We start from the raw sequence: 10,722 nt of genomic DNA, 5'->3' as shown, positions 1-10,722 counted from the left end.
CAGTCCGTTCTCCCCTTGCCGCGCGCGCGCGCGCGCGCATTGGCGGCGCGCATGCGCAAGCGCCACACCCCGCCGTGGTCGACATATTTAATTGGTCGGCCACCCCTGCCTTGCGTGCGCGCGACAAACACGGACGAAGGGAGAGAAAGAGTGCGCGAGTGCCTTCCCTTTCGCCCTCGCCCTCCCTGTCGTGGAATACTCCAGGAAAGTCGCGGCAACGCCGCCGCCATCGCCGCTGCAGCGGCTAGCGATGGCTTCGAGCAGGGCCGAAAGGGCATCCATATCTTCCGCTTGGAAGGGACGGTGCGCGCAGGGCCGTTTTTAGGGATGCTCATGCGGGGGTAAAAAAATGTGCTTGATAAAAACATATTCTGAGACAAAGAGTGACAGGCACTAATAAATTTTAAGTATCTCAAGCGGCACAAATTAAAAGTAACAACGTCAATTGATTGATTCGCGTTCCTTGAAATCCTTAAAAATTTTTGCATTTAAAACGAGATAAATATGTATATATTCGGGTGTTGGGAAGAAAGAAAACGAAGATACCGAGTGCAAAAAGTACAAGAACGCAAACAGACCTAATGTTAACTTCTGCACTCAACAGTGGAAATAATGTGTAAAATGTCTGATTTTTTTTTTACTTCTACATATACCTATCTCATTTTACATTCCAAAAGCATATATTGATTCGGCCAGAAACCACAGAAAACAGACCTGTAATGTAATACATGCACTGAAAAAAAAGATATAGTTCACATAACACTAAAAATATTTAGTTGTGAGCAATATAGAAACATCATCCTAGTTATCTTTATAATAGGAATGTGTATGGTTAATACGATTTATTTACTTTGATGTGTCAACTACGTCAATGTAGTTAGGCGTGATCTGGTTGACAACCAAAACTTGGTTGGGGGATCATTTACTATGGATAAGTTATATATCCGTATAGTTGCGTCAATCGTGACATTATAAAGCATGATGTATAATAATAAAAACTAAAGTATTAATAAAAATTTCTTATTACATCATACTATAAATTAAGTTGCAATTTCAAAAAGCAAAAGCGACTCACCACGCTTATAATTAAAAATACGTATATGTGAAATGCAGTCATTGCTGCAACATAGCCTAATCTAACCATTGTACTATGGTTCAAGCAACCACATAAATAGTTGCTTCATATTTTACTATTTAATCTGGTTGGCATCACCAATTTCTGTGCAGACCAACCATACTGTTTTTTCCGTGCTATAAAGAAATCAACATTTTGGATTTGTCATTGTTTACGTTATTGCCTTACATCTCTGTGATTAATACCGATTGTCTATTGTTTATATTTTACTGCCTCAGTTTTTTTTATGTGCCATAATCTTTACGTTTCGTTTCTCATGCTATTTCAGGCAACAAAAGCAATAAAAGCGCGACATATATCAAAATGCATAAAAACAATCCCTCCAAAATTACAATAAAATTCAAATCATCGAAACAGCAATGCCAAAAATATCGATTGACTGGCGTTCAGCAGACAAAGCTTGCAATTGTTGTAAAATTTTTTAATATATGATTGGTTTTGCCAATCCTAGTTAAAGTTTCTGTTAGTTTCTTATTTAATCTAAATGTATATATATATATATATAAAGCAATGATATTAAAGAATTTTATACAACAATTGTAAACCTGTACCGCATAGATTATTCCAGTAATATAGCAGCAGCATTGCAATGTTCCAACAAAGTTGCAAAAACATTGCAAATGTTGCAGTAATATTGAAGAAACATCGCAAATGTTGCAGCAATATTACTGCAAACTTCCGTGTTGTATAGGAAGTTGCTTTTTCTTAAACGCAGCCATTCTTTCCTTAAGAATGAAGGGAAGGAAAAGAAAGGAGGTACATAACAGGTAGCTTTGTCTAACAATAGGATAAAATTTACTTTACTTTTCAACAATAAATATCAAGATTCCCCGTTTCACGCATTGACTGTACGACCGGTATTCATAGTCAATTCTTGTAGTTAATTTAAGACTGTCAAGTTGTCATAGGCCAATCACAGAGCCGTATTAGCATCTTAAAAGATACTTAAAACGCTCTTAACGATTTTTGTGGAACCATTAACAAAAAATTTTTTTTAATTTTTTCGAAATTTTGACTATTTTTCCAACAAATACATTATGTACATCTGGTCTTAAATGATGTCAATAGAATTAAATAATTTCAACGGATAGCTTCAAATTTGATGTACACTACGATGTACACAGAGTCTGAAGGGTTAAATTAAGAACAAACTATGAAGTGGAATCAGTCAAACGCGGCTACGACTCAGGGTGCCGGATCTCCAATCGCGCTCCTGGGACCATCGTTCTATCGACCGAGTACGGAGGATCGTTCTCGAGTGCGTCGGACGAGCCGGAGATTCGAAAATCGGATCGGTCCCATCGCTTGCGCGTCCCGGGCCGCGCCGATGCAACGCGTGCGCGTCGACGTTTGCACGCGCGGAAACGCGGCAACGCCGCGTGTCAAGCGGCGCAACAACGAACCCCTTTTCACGGGTTACTTTTTATCCTCTCTCTCTTTCTCTCTCCCTCTCCCTCCCCCTCCCCCCCCCTCTCACACTCTCTCTCTCTCTCTCTCTCTCTGACCGATGGACTCTATTTGGAAAACTACTTGCCGGAACTTGCGTCGTCCGCGGAGCGCAAGCTCGGTCCGGTCAGCTCCGATGCTCTCTCGTTCTCTTTTTTTCATTCTCTCCTTCTATTCATCTCGGTTTCCTCCTCTTTCTTTTTCTCCGCCATCGCCCAGTTGGAGTACCGTTTCGCGAGATTGTTAAGCCTAGAGATTGAAATTGCACCCTCGTGCGCGGTGCGCCGCTTCGCCTCGGAATTATCGATAGACTGGGAGACGGTGGACGTGCGCACGATCGATAGGTGCGCGACACCCTTCCGATAGGACGTTTAAACCCTTTGCGGTCTTGCGTCGTAACGTGCCAGTCCCCCTCTGAGAATTCTCTTTTTTCGCGCGTCTTTTTTTTTCTTTTTGCTCTTTCGATATACCGGGAAAACGGCGAGTGCCATGTAATTCGCGTGGGAAAAACTTACGTTTTTCTTTTCTGAAACGTTTCGAACGGCGAGCGGCGGATCGAATATCGCGACGTTTCGTAACGAGAGGGTTAACGACCGTAAAAAAAAAGAGAGAAAAGCGGAGCGTCGCCTCTCTCGACTTTTGTCTTTGCGTCGTCGCGCCGAAAACGAAAAACCGCGAACGGTAATCCCGGCGAAAATAAAAGTTGGAATTATTAGAGAGAGAGAATTATCTTGTAAGTTGATTACGCTTCTTTTAACCCCCTATGTGATTACTGAGTCCACTGAACTTCAAAAAAAGTTTGAGGTCCTGTATCCTTAATAATAATCATATTTCTGTACTAAATAAATACTCTTTTATGCGAGAAATTCACTTTTTTTTCAAAACCTAACATTCGTTTCTCATATAAATTTTAGAACGCAAACTATTCCATTTTTTTTCTAAAAATGTTATCTCTGTACAGTATAGCTATAAATTTTTATGAAAAAGAATTAAAAATGAAAAAAGTTTTGATGTTTTGTAAAAAAACTTATTTAAAAAATTTTTCCTTTTATACAATTTTTTAAATGTTAAAATTAACTTTTACAAAGCCGCTGTATTTCTATATTTTCTACCATATTTAAATTATATTCAGTAACTTTTTTCACTTCAAAGAACGAAAACTGTGAATACACGACAACCTATTAAATGCGTTGGGGTCATTTTGCCCCAAGAGCTCACGAAGGATAAAGTTTTGTATGGACAGAGAAAAAGTTACGAAGCACATTTGAACAATTCGATTACACATTGAGTAAAAATGGTTCATTTAATTAAATTAATTTAGTTGTCTTTATTTCTTTTGTTGGAGAATGTGCATATGTATTTAAGTCAAACATATATTTGATTTAAATATATTTATATATTATACATTCTTCAATAAATAAGAATAAAGGTAACTAAATTAATTTAGTCAAATAAACAATTTTTTTTTCAGTGCACGACTAATGCGATTGATTAATTCTTTCTTCGAAGAAGAATATTCGACTGTGATTGGTCAATTCTTACAACTACAACCACTTACAACTATTCGTACGCAATTGAATAGAATGGACTTTATTCTCCCCTTACATTCGACTTACACTCTAAATTTTATTTTCACCGGGGAACTCACGCGGGATTATTTTTCACATCGCGTTTTGGGGGGTCCAGCCATCGTCGTGATGAGATGGAAGGGGATCGATACGAATGACGATTTGGGGTAACTGTGACGTCGGATAATTAACCAGTTACTCTGACAGCCTCTGGGCAACGTTACATCGAGTCGCGCACAATCGAGCCATTGTTGCGGCCAGATGCAGAATATTATGAAGGGGAGAGGGGAAGCTAGGGGGAAATGGATTTTCTCGAATAACGAAAATTCCAGATAAAACTCGCATGGCTACTGTTAAAGAGACAGTGCTGTTTTTAAGTGCATTTTCTATTAGCGCAGTTAATTTCGTCCGATCGCGAGGTTCGATATTAATTTTTAAACAGGAAAACAGACATAAAGCAAAAAATATGAAAAAAATAAAATTATTTATTGATTTTTCTATATCGATTAACAAATATTTATAGAAACTATTACCGCTCGAAGAATATTTTTTTTATGAATGAACTGATGAGTTATTTTCTGATAATTTTCCAGATAGAAAATTTCTTTCTCTAATCTTTCTTCGGCAATGACTCCCTCAACAGGTGCGATTTGGCTGGTAAATCGATAGTCGAATAGATACAGAATCGTGTATATATAATTGTTAGGAGTGATACATTCTCTAAATTTTTTATAGAAAAATCTCTTTCTACAGAATGAAAATTAAGCCGATTTTGAAAAAGAATCATTCAATCTTTAATCTCTAAGAGTGATATTTCATTCTTTGGAATGTGTGATTCACTCTAAAGGTTTTAGAGAGCAAAGATCGATTAATTTCGTCAAAAACTTACCAAAATTTTTTCGTTCTCAGCAATTTCCGATGCGACTTCTTTTTTTAATTACATAGCGATCTATTACAGATATCTTATCGATGTCTGGAATCAGAGACAACACCCTGCCCAAGTAATCAAATACTATAAGAAATATCATATTACAAAGTCACTAACGTCATCGCGAAGCAATCCCGACTTAGAGCGTTTCTACAAAAAGTTTTATACGCTATTAATATTATAAATTCGCTTATACGGCGTAGGCTTTATGTCGTTCTCTTTTACGTTTGAAAATGAAATACGGAATTACACGATCTGCTAGTAATACGCAATATTAAATTTATTTTAGCGTAAATAGATACATAGATAGTTACAAAAGAATATATGAGCGTGAAAAAGATTAATATTATACCGAAAGAGAGACATATAGGAAAATTTTATGATCGCTATGCCATATGGCAAGAAATTAAAATGAATCGCGAGTTATATATGAGCCTCCCCTCTTTCTCTTTCTCTCTCGTACGACAATACTTAAAATCGATCCGTCTAAAATGGGGCTTTAAGGGTGCACCCTATGCTTTTCTCTCTACTCCTCCCCCTCCCTCTATTTCCACCGGTAGTGCCGGTGGCGCGAGAAGAAACGATATCGATCTGGGTGAAACGTGTTATCAGAAAATGCACCCACCTGGAAAATCTTACGATGCGTTTGTGCATTATTCACCGTCCAGGAGTTTTTTACGAACTCTCCACCCTATGTGAGCCTGTCTCTTTTACACGTTGAATAACCGTTTAACCTATTTCAACCCGGCGTTATTGAAAATACTTGGCTCCCGTAAGCTTGTAATGATTACGATTTGGACGTAATCCCCCTCGTCGCAATACAATTTCTTTAATAAACGTAACAATTACCCACTGACATCAAAAGACGCGAATATTTAATTAATTACTAAAATAAATACTTATTTATTTTTCTATGGCGTCGGCCGCTTTGTACGAAATAAAAAATTTTTCAAAAATATTTTTACATTTTGCAGTTAAAGATGATTTATGCCTTCATGTATCGTTTCTATAAGTTTTATAAAATGAAATATATTACTATATTCGTCTTTCGACAAACGATATTAAACTTTATCTCGAAATTCTATGGTAAATATATGAAGAGCAGAATTCCAAAATGCATTTTATCCAAAATTTCATTTTTTAAATTAGAGATGGCATAGTGTTCAGTGTTGAAAGACTCATATTATAAACTATTCTGAGATGTTCAGAAAGTATTTTTTCATCGTTAATTTATATGCTGAAAAAACATAAACATTTCGAAGGGCATTATGTTTTTTAACTGGAGACAAACAAAATGAATTTGTTTAACATTTTTAGCAATTGTTTAACAATTTTGTTTAATATTTCACATTCTATTGATTGGCATATTGTTATTTTCTGTAAAGTGCGTAATTTTCTTGTGGAGTATCTTTCTTTCTCATTTTCTGAAAATAACAAATTTTTGACAAAACGCATTTTGAAAGTCTGCTCCTCATATGTTGTAATGAAGAGGGATCTATGTTTACTTAACATTAGAACAAGTATAAATCGTGAGTTATTGAATCTGGACCACTCGCATCGGTAGTTAAATGTGCGATGATCGAGATGAGTTTATTGCGCTTAACGAAGCCACTTTACGGATTTATCACCGGCTGTGTGTTGTGTTAGACGATACGCACGTGTAGATTACGTAACCAGAAATGAAAGGACATTCGGAGATAATCCTCTAAATAAAATCGATCCCTTAGAGGGAAAAAGAAGAGAGGAAGAAAGAAAAAGAGAGAAAAGAGAGAAGGGAAAGGATGGGAAGGGAAACATTAAAAAAGGAGAAATCAAAATAAAAACTTTAGAAGAGTGGAAAATTGAGATAGGAAATAATTCCTCGAATACTTTTGTAAATAACGTTTCCGTTGCGCGTGTATATAAAAAGTAAAACATAAATCAAGCTTTTCGAAAGAAAACACGAATATATTGCGATAAGCTCCAACACACTTTATTATCAATAATAAATCGATAACATTCCCTTAATTCATATTATTTACTCTCTAAATTATTTGGAGTGCAATCTTACTCCAAAAAATAAAAAATTAAGCCTTTAAAAAAAGAGTGAAAATATTTTCAATCTTAAATAAGAATGGTAGATTTTCACTTTTTATGAGTGAGATTTCATTCTTTTGAAGTAAGATTTCATTCCTTTCGAGTGAGTCTTTCTCACTTCGAAAGAGTGAAATTTTACTGCAAAAAAAGAGTGAAAAATCTGCTACTCTTGTTCAAGAGTGAAAAATTTTCACTCTTCTTTCAAGATTGGTTCAATTTTCATTCCAAAAGATCTAGAGAGTGACATTTTTACGCTATTAAATTTATAATATCAAATTATATCCAATTTGAATTATTTTTAATTACTTCTATAGGTCGCCCACTTTTACTGTTGTTATCGTTAATTTAATCGAAATAATGGAGTTAAACAATTGAATACTACAATCGCGGTTGTGCTATTTTTGACTCATCTGATAATTTCGTTAATTATATGGTTATACATAGATTTTGAAATTACAATAATTTAATATTAATAAGAATAAATTATTTAGTTACTATTATGTCCACCTATTCAAAACTCACAAAAGAATAATATGGATCGCAAGTCTCCATACCTAGTTCTAGGAGAGGCCCAAATTACCGTGATTCTAGTGTTAATTAAAAAAATGTATTAAATTTGACTCAAATTTAGTTTACTATTTACCAAGTGCATACGTTATTACGGACGTTTTACTTTGAAACTAACTATAGAAATAGATTAGTTTCCATTTTAACATCAGTTAAAAATAGAAAATGTTATTTAACTCAAGAGAATGAATCACCGTTACTCCTTCAATGTCAAATGTAGAGATTTTTTCTTATTTAATAAGAATTTAATTAGAGCCACAATTTGAATTTTTAGCGTGCCAAACGTATTCAAAATTTCTTTCGATGAAATATATGTAATGCTCCTGTCACGACTTTCTGCGAAAGAAAAATTACGAACGAATTAAAACGTTTGTTTTTTTTCTTATTATAAAAAAAAAGAAGAAAAACTAATACTGACGTACACGCGGTTAAGTATACACTGCAAACCCGGAAGCGAATAAATAATCATGATAATTAGATCATAGATAAGCGAAGAAGGAAGTGAACACGTGGCATTTTTACGGAGCGACTGGAGTGCCTCCGTTGATTCTCCATGCGGATTAAAATAGAATATCGTTTTTCTCGTTCGATCCAATTAATCGACCCTTCGCGCGCCGCGGCGAGATGGAGATCCATCGGACGCGCGCGGATGGGGCTTGGGCGATGACTCATTCGGAAAATATGTACCATTCGCACGCACTACTTCTATCCCGATTACGAGGAGCATTATGTCGTTGTCGTGGATCATACCTACGTATGCTATTGAGAATATCGTTCGCGGCCGGGTCCGATACGCGCGCCCGATCAGCCACGACTTTCGCACGTTATCACGCAACGGCACATCGATATGGATTATTTCGTTTATTGGATCCCGGTCACGAACGTATATGCACGTATATGCATCACAGCGCGTTATCCTCGCATGCAACGCGAAAAAACATCCGATTGACACTGAAACTACCGATGATTAAACTATCATTGGCGGATTCCGAAATTTGTCAAGGAAGGCCACTAGCGCGCCGCGAGCGAAATGTTTTTTACGGTCAAATATGAAAAGATAGAATATTAAATTATTATTTGAATTATGAGGTTGAGAAAGTATTATTTAAATGTATAATTCATAAAACATTTTATATAAAATTATATTAACACAAAAGAAGAATAATATATAATAGAATTTGCTTTTTATATTTAGGAGTTTCTTAAATTAAAAAATACTTTTGGAAATATCAAAAAGTGATTAAACATTTCAAAAATATTAAAAATATGTTTAACCTTTTGTTATAAATGTTTGTTTTTAAGAATTAAGGAGACTTTAAACCTCCATGATCTCTCCGTGAATCCGCTATTATGTACAAAGTGATTTATTTTAATCTTAATGGTGACGTCTCTCCCTTTATACCACACAACTTTTATTTGGAATGTTTTTTGATAAAATTCCACATTTTCGAAATATATTTGCCTGATAGGATTAAAATAAATTATCCTACATATATCAGAGCAATTTTAAAACTTCGTGGCTTGATAATGAAAGCATACAACATTTTAAATTATTTGCATTTTTCAGTAAAAGGTTAAATAGAAAAATAAATGAGCAAACGCGAAAGGTATTAATTATTAAAAATGTGTATATACCCTAATAACGTAATTTATTGGTGAAATATTATACCAACATATTCCCAATGCAAATGTTTAACCAATGTTTCTCCAATGAATTGTGCTACTTTGGTATTTGAAGCAATTAATAAGCGGAACGTTTCACCTTTACAAAGTTCTCTTCGGTTAATTTTTTTATTTGATATGGTCTCTCTTTTCTCTCAACTTCAATATACTTCATCCAGCGATGTTCCAGCGTTTTTATGCCATCGGAAATCTATTTTTTTAAATTTCTCAAATTATTTATTGTAGTTATTAGATTTTTTTACTGTTGTATATGATGACGCACTATCGCCCAACAAGTTTTTCATCTCCTTAAAAATTTCTATTCGTGTTGAGCTTTTTTTAAATACTTAATCGCGGCACAGTGTTCAATGTCATCCACTTCATCACGGACAATATATAGCTTCGTTTAAACTAACTTTTACAACACACTACTTTACTGACCAAGTTCAAACTTTAAAATTTTTATGTATAAAATAAATGTCGCCACATGCGTCAATCATATTTCAAATATTACCACCATTTATGGGCTAGCAAAGTTTTAAAATTCAAATTGTCCTCGTAACTTTAAAAGAAGCGATAAGAGAGAAAATAAATTAATCAATTTTTAATTAGTTATATGCGCAATCTTTTTTAAGTCATTTTTCAGAAATAGATCTTGTGAGCCGCACAATATTATATTTATTTCGATTGCGTAAAATAAAAAATACGATTTTATATTTTCAAATTTTATGAGCCAGCGGACTGTGAAAAATTCACGGACTACAAGTTGCGCCACTGGATTCAATCATTTACATATAGTAACAAAAAATAGTGAAAAAGGTATCATTATAAAAAATTTTTTTTAAATTGCACAGCAAACAATAATACAATTTATCAATAAATGAATAAATACATAACATAAAAATGCTTTAATACGCAAATTCTAATGAACAAATAAAATATATATTAATAATTTAACATTTCATAAATGTTAATTTTACTGAAAAAAATATGCTTCCACAGTTTGTTTACAAACTGTGTCAGCGCATTACCTTTTTTATGTTTATTCTTTTACATAATATTTGTGTAACCTTCTAATACATCCATTTTGTGTCAAATTAATAACATAAATTTGAGTGAATCTTTTGTAATATGTAAAATGTACCTATTAAATTTAACAGAAATTTTCCAACGGTACATTATAACATCATTTGATGTTTTGCTAATTTTACTGTTAAAAATGTTATTCTTTCTTTCTCTTTTCTTCTTTTTTGTCTCTCGGCGGTGGTTGCATCGCGCTGAAAGAAACTGCGGAATGCCGCCGATTACAAATCGATCCGCGGGCAGATTAATCGACCGCC

The sequence above is a fragment of the Mycetomoellerius zeteki genome, unplaced genomic scaffold (assembly GCF_001594055.1).
Source record: "Mycetomoellerius zeteki isolate Tzet28-1 unplaced genomic scaffold, Tzet1.0 scaffold202, whole genome shotgun sequence".
Lineage (NCBI taxonomy): Eukaryota > Metazoa > Arthropoda > Insecta > Hymenoptera > Formicidae > Mycetomoellerius > Mycetomoellerius zeteki.
This window is presented reverse-complemented; position numbering follows the sequence as displayed.